Source organism: Humulus lupulus, chromosome X, assembly GCF_963169125.1.
Source record: "Humulus lupulus chromosome X, drHumLupu1.1, whole genome shotgun sequence".
Taxonomy (NCBI): Eukaryota; Viridiplantae; Streptophyta; class Magnoliopsida; order Rosales; family Cannabaceae; genus Humulus; species Humulus lupulus.
In genome coordinates this window covers 232,365,854-232,373,079 of record NC_084802.1, presented here as the reverse complement: position 1 = coordinate 232,373,079, position 7,226 = coordinate 232,365,854, and the positions used below count along the sequence as shown (strand labels likewise).

Here is a 7,226-nt window from a genome sequence, read left to right as displayed (position 1 = left end):
AATAAGGTATCTCAGTTTATGCAGAATCCATTAACTTTGCATTGGAAAGCTGGTCTTCGTCTTCTTCAATACCTTAAAGCAACATTGGACTATGGCCTTTCCTTTCAGCCGAGTACTTCACTTGATTTAGTAGGTTTTTGTGATACGGATTGGGCATCGGATCCTGATGATAGGCGTTCCACCTCTAGTTTTTGCATTTATTTTGGCAGCAATTTAGTATCATGGGCTTCGAAAAAGAAATATATAGTCTCTCGGTCTAGTACCGAGGTTGAATATAGGAGTTTGGCTAATCTCGCTGCTGAGTTGTCTTGGCTGCAGTCTCTTCTGTCTGAGCTATGCATTCCTCTGTCTTCTCCTCCTTTGGTATGGTGTGACAATCTCAGTATAATTCTCATGGCAGCGAGCATATTGAGCTAGACATGTACTTTGTTCGTGACAAAGTGGCGAGTAAGCAACTTTTAGTGAAGCATGTGCCTTCGGTGGATCAAACTGCAGATGTCTTTACTAAGCCATTGTCTGCTGCTCGTTTTCATCTTTTGCGACACAAACTTAGAGTTGTTCTTCTACCTACTCTAAGTTTGAGGGGGGATGTTAGGATTAGTTAGTAATCTTGTTATTAGTTAGTTAGTTAATTAGTTACTTTTGTACAACTCATTTCTAACTAATTGTACAACTAATCTCTCTAACTGATCTCTGTATTTATACCCCTGTAACTCTCTTGTTTAATCAATGAGAATCAGATCATTTTTACATTCATTTAATTTTCATAATAGGTATAAATGAAATTTTTTTAAAAAGTGGGTAAAAACTAAACATGATATATAAAAAGGGGTACCCCGTTGTAGCGCACCAATTTTTTTAATCATTTGTTTATATTATATTAATTGTTAATTGTTAAGTGTTAGAATTTTATTTTAAATTATTTGAATTGTTTGGTAGTAATTATGTGAATTGAAATTTAATTTTTCTATTTGATTGTTTTATTTTGTGAAATTGTTTATGAGATTTGATTGTGTGAACCAATGTGCATGGCTAGAAGGAATGCTCCCTAGAACTTGTGTGTGTGCATGTGCATGATTACATGGTAAATATGCAAATGTTAATTCCCATGCATTATTCTAGATTATTCTTTTATTTATGGTTTAGTCCTTTTTATTTATTTATTTAATTAAGAAAGGGAAATAATGGAAAATTACAAGAAGAGAAAATAGAGGTGAGTGGCGTGTGGAAGAGAAGGAAAGAGAGAGAATTTCTTTTCCAATTATTTTAGAATTTAAATCAAATAAAAAAATAAATAAGGTAAGACTTTTGATTTGGTTGATTTGTGCTAAGTATGGAAGGTGGAAATATGAGAATGGTAGTGTGAAAAAGGGCCACTATAGACGAGTATAGAGAGAGAATGGGAGAGGGTCAGTTAAGGGATGAGGGAAAAAGAGATTTGGTTTCCATCTTTGTATTGTTGACTTATCCCTTGAGTTGGCCCCATTACTCCAAGGAAATTTCAAGGCAAGAATTAAGGAAATGAGATTTGGGTAGTTTCCATTTCCCATTAGCTTAGGGTTTTGGCCACTAGGGCCTTTATAAAAGCAAGGAAAACATGAGGGCTCCCATTTTGGTGGCTGGCCGAGTACCTAGAGAGAGAAAGCGAGCTAGAGGCGTGAGGCTAGAGAGAGAAGGAAATGAAGAAAAGAAGAAAGCAGAGGAGAAAGAAAGAGAAAAAGAAGAAGGAGGTTTTGAATTTAGGGTATTTGTTCTTATATTGGTACTTTGAATCCTCCAAGTTATCCTCTCATCTCCTTAATTCTAAGAATATTTTATTTTCTCTTTGTTGTGGGTTTCAAAATTCATAGGGTATCAAGAGGTTTGATCATAGCTTTTGTGTTCTTGAACACTACCGAGGAGGTAATAGAAAATCCTACCTTTTTTATTATGGTGATGATTTATTATTTATGTTTTTGGATATGTTGTTGGTTGTTTGGATGGTTTTCTCTCTATGTATTTTGATTGTTCTCCATGTCTTTAATTTTTCTTAAATACATAGAAACATGAAAATAGTTATGCATGTGGGTTATTTATGAGTACTTTCTATAAATGATTTGCTATGAAAATATGTATTCTAGTAAGTAGCCTAGGCATGTGTGGCTCTATGGTTGGGTGTGTGTGTGTTTGGGTGTGTATGGGTGTTGCGGCAAGCATGAAGGAATTTTGGATACGCATGATGTATGAGTATGGTATGTAAGATGTAGGGTTATGTGTTACTATGTATATATATGTTAAAAGTTGATGTCTTGGTGATAAAAGTTCATATTGGAATATTATTATTCTTAGATCTTGATGCTTTGGGAAATCAAAATGCAAATGTTTGAAATAGAATGCATACTAGGGTTGTATTGGTGTTTGTGTGTTCTTTATTCTTTCTTTTAAACTATTAATTATGAGCATGTCAAATTTGTAATTTTCTATGTATTGTGCTATATAGAAATTCGGCCTTGGGTGTTTTATATGGTTTATAATAGCTTGATTTTGGTGTTGTTAGTTTTGCATGCTAATTGTAATATTACGACGTACAAAGTATAGAAACATGTTAGGGTGAATTGTTAAAAAGGAATTATGAGCATTTTTGGAATATTATGTGATTTTTAGGCTTGCTTATTTTTATTGCTTTAGAATGATAATTTGCAAAGATGGTTTAAAAGAGAGTGAACTATGTCTTGAGTTCATGTTATAAGTTAAAATGAGAATGAATAAATTTTTACATGTGTTCTTGCACTTTTTAATATGACATGTGCTGAAACTTTATTTCTAAAAGTTGTAAAATTTGGAATTCAAAGAATGCTTAAGGTTTATTTATTTTTTAAATGTACATGTTGTGAGTTCTTTTGCCAAGCTTAATTAATTAAAATTTGTGTGACGACATGCTTGCTAATTTTTACTTATATACAACAAAAGTAGAAAAATTACTATAATAATATCACATATACTATTTACAAAATTATATACAATATATACCATTTTAATAAATATAATTATAAAAATACAATCTCACTAATTCAACCACTTTCCTTATCTGTTTTTTTAATATATATTTGTAACTTTCCATATATAATATACAATCTCACCAATGTTATATGAATTCAATGAATAAATAAAATATTAAATATATAATATACAAAAATATTATCTCAATTAAATGAGCAAACACAACAAATAGGCACCATTTCCAACAAATTTGAATCAATGTATTCAAATAATCTATTATTGTTTACAACGTGGTAACTAGAATAAAAAAAATCAGGTTTAGTTATAAGGAAAATAAATATGTTTATTATTTCAAAGGGCAACCGGGTGTGTTGATCTGAAATATACATCTTCTAAAATTGATGTATATCTAATATTAAAGTTGTTATTGAGACACTATTTTTTCCGGCAAGGTAAGCTTTTCTCATTGTTTATATGTCAATTTTGTTTTAATATATATCTATGTTTGATTTATCAAGTTGATCTGCAAAAAATATGATTATGTGCTTTTGAAATAAAATTGACTAAGTTTAAAACTGAAATCTTTGAATAATTATTGGTCCAATTAGCACATTGAAATATATTTTTCAATTTAAATTGTTAAAAAAAACTGAATAGATATGTTTATTCTTGAAAACGTTTACATGAAAAAATGATTATGTGTTTTGGAGCATTGTTAGGAATAATTATATGAACTCAAATAACCAATTAAACAAAACACAAAAGAATTTGTACAAATAAAACTGTTTAATCTGACAAAATATTATATAGAAAAAATAAATTTTTTTATTAAAAATATAAACATAAAATTTTTCAGTATAAAAGAACTCATTGAACAAAAAATTAACAAAAGGTTTATCTAACTATAACATGCTATTGTTATTGTTATGTATTCTTTTTATTCATTTATTTATATAGAAAGATTTAAAAAATAAATAAAACTATGTATAATTATAGCATACCCGTCTAAACAAAATATTTTTGTTTATTTTACTATATCATGAGAAAAAAGATTGAAAACGGTGAATAATACAAGTGTTATTGTCTAACATATATCTTACTATTTATTTTATGAAAACATGATACACAAATATGACAAATGTGTACATTTGACATATCTACCAATTTAAGACAAAACATAACAATTAAAAAATAAACAAATTTGTTTAAAGTACAATATATTCATTCAATATTGACAAAATAAACAATGTTTTCCAAAAACTAAACATAAACTTAACTGTATATTCATAGCAAGAAATATTCATAAAATAAATATAAACATAACTGTATATTCATAAGTATATTCATAAAAAGGAAAAAAAATAAGATACAAAACAATCCAAAAAATTTAAAATGACATCATGAGCATAAACATAAAAATAAACAAAATTGTTACTATTCTATTTAAAATAAAAAATAAACAGTGACGTTAGTTATAATCAATGATCAATAAAAAATACAGTCTTGAAATAAACTAGCATCATAAAATAATGAATGCCAATGTAAAAAGGTCACAGTTTTTATTTATTTATTTTGGCAGAAATGTATTGGTTTTTCTAAAATAAATGCCAATGTGAAAAGATTTCTAAAATGGAAAGGTATGATTACAAATCCCTAATTTCATAATTTTAACAATAAATTGTATTTAAAAAAATATAAAATAAAATTTGAAAAAAAGAATCTTATTAATTAAAATTTAAAAATTGTTAAGATTTGTATAAAAAAGGAAATTAGTACTATCAATATTAATATAGTAATATAAAATATTATTGTAAAGAGTTGTGTAAAAATCCCATTTTTATTTAGTTTCATGGAAAAATCTATTTTAATTTAAAGATATCAAATATATGTCTTAATAATTTATGCCTTAATATTTATATATGATAAATATGATTTTTCATACTTTAAATGTGTATTTTTCTCATTTATATCTATGAATTTTTATTTACAAAATAATTAAGCAAAATTATTTTTTAAAAAGGTGACCAAATAATTTGTTTAATAAATGGGAAGGTAGTTGGACTTTTCCAACTTTTATATATTTTAGACATAGATGTAAATATTTTGTGAGCTAGAAATATTATTATTTTTTTAAATAAAAAAATTAATACATCACGTCTTATTATTTATTTTATTTGCCAAGATAAAAAGGAACTTTTGCGAAATAAATTAATCATGCTAATTTAATTATTTTATAAGTAACTACAAAATTTTATCACTTTAATTTAATTGTTATTATATAATAAATGAGATTATTATTTTATACAATTAAAACTAAAGAATTATTTTAGTAAATTAAATTTTTGTAATAAAATTTAATGAATGACAAATGTATGATTTAAATGAATAAAGTAGTAATAATCAAATTGAAAATTTATTTTATGTTTGCTGAATTTTTGTGAAATTGACAAGAAAAATAAAGGAATAAATATTACCAACTTCAAGACAAGTTTTAAGAACCCTCCCAAGTATGCATGTTACATGCAAGGTAAGTTTTACGTTAAAAAATACGTCATTTGATTAAGTGCATGATTATTGTTTCGCAAACATTGAGGATTCACTAGTAGACTTGAGATTATTCTTTTATGATTTTATGTGAAATTATTGGATGGTTATAGTATGGTGCCCATGGACACGTGTATGATTGTTGGGCATGTGTAATCTTATTTGATATTAAGAACGTTTGATTGTGATTCTAGGCTTATTTTTGCTTGGACTTGAGGTAAGGAAGTTAGCTATAATTTCTATGCATTATATTATGAAAAGTATGTAGTAATATGTTGTAAGAGCTATTATGTTATGAAAAGTATGAACTATGGTAAGCTATTATGTTATGAAAAGTATGAGCTATGGTAAGCTATTGTGTTATGAAAAAGTATGAGCTATTATGTTATGATATGAGTTGTTTGTATATATGCTTGTATGTTGTATGAAAAGCAGTAGATTGTTAGCATGCTGAGCACGATACAACAAATGAGTTACTAAGGATATGACGTAACTCATAGGGCGGGTGCGCTGAGGTTATTCGAGGATCATAGTTCTTGTTTAACTCATAAAGGAGGATTTACCCGTTTATGCTTTACTAGTTCCCTCATGATGTGACATGGACAATAGGGGGGCCATGATCACATGAAGTATGATTATGCTTATGTTTGGTGAAATTTTATGAGTATTATAGGATTATGATTTTTTATGATATGCTATGAGTTTACGATATGAACATTGATTACTTTGTGTTTCTTGTAAATTGTTGTATTTTATTTGTACTTCCTTACTGGACTTTTAGCTCACCCCCTTACTTTCACCCCTTTCAGGTAGGCAATAGGGTTTCTTCTTGGTATGAACTGTGATGTGGGGAGTTCCAATGTCTAGGCATGTATGACACGGGGTGTCCATGAGTGATTAACGATCTAGACGAACGCCAAGAAAGTTTATGAACTTTTATGTTATGATTTATGTTTTCCTTACATCATAGTGGGACTTTATATTTTATTTTATTTTCAAGATTGCATAAAGACACTATATTTTTATTTTAAACTATTGCGCCCAAATTGCATGTTTTGACAAGGTCCCATTGAACCTTTTCTCTAAAATGGTATTTTCTAATAAATATGAACTGAGCGATATTTTTACAAAGTAAATAGTTTAGGGTGTTCTTACATCTGTTTAATTTTTTCTACAATTTCCACATCTGAAACTTTGAAATCTGCATAATTTCAAAATTTTTGATGGAATTTGATGCTTGCTTGATGGTCCATCAAATTTTTTTATTTTTGTAGAAAAATTCGATGATTCTCGATGAAAACTCAATGGTTTTCAATGTGGTTTGATGCTCCTCGATGATGCCCTAAAAAACTTGATTTCTGACAAAAAATTCGATGGATCTCGATAGTTCTTGATGCCACCTCAATGTTTGACGCAATTCATTCAAGAGGCTTAACATTTGACTTGGTTGTCCATTTGAGGTTTTTTTTCATTGAGATGTGTAGATCATGAAAAATACAATTTTTTTAAAAAAAATCACCTCAAACAGACAACAAGATCAAAAAATTTATCACTTCATCGAATTACATCTAACAATTGATGGCACCAAGTAGGTATCGAGAACCATTGAATTTTACGTCAAAAATCAAGTTTTTGATGGCACCATCAAGGAGCATCGAACCACATCAAAGGCCATTGAGTTTTCATTGAGATTCATTGATTTT

The 7,226-nt window shown here is 28.1% G+C and overlaps 1 long non-coding RNA gene across 1 annotated transcript; it reads left to right on the top strand.

Moving 5' to 3' along the window:
• The first annotated feature begins 1,523 nt into the window (after nt 1–1,523).
• Nucleotides 1,524–6,599, top strand: LOC133805316 (uncharacterized). The gene is made up of 3 exons (XR_009878916.1): nt 1,524–1,744; nt 1,851–1,902; nt 6,333–6,599. It is a non-coding gene; the product is annotated as an uncharacterized LOC133805316 (long non-coding RNA).
• Nucleotides 6,600–7,226: the final 627 nt, after the last annotated feature.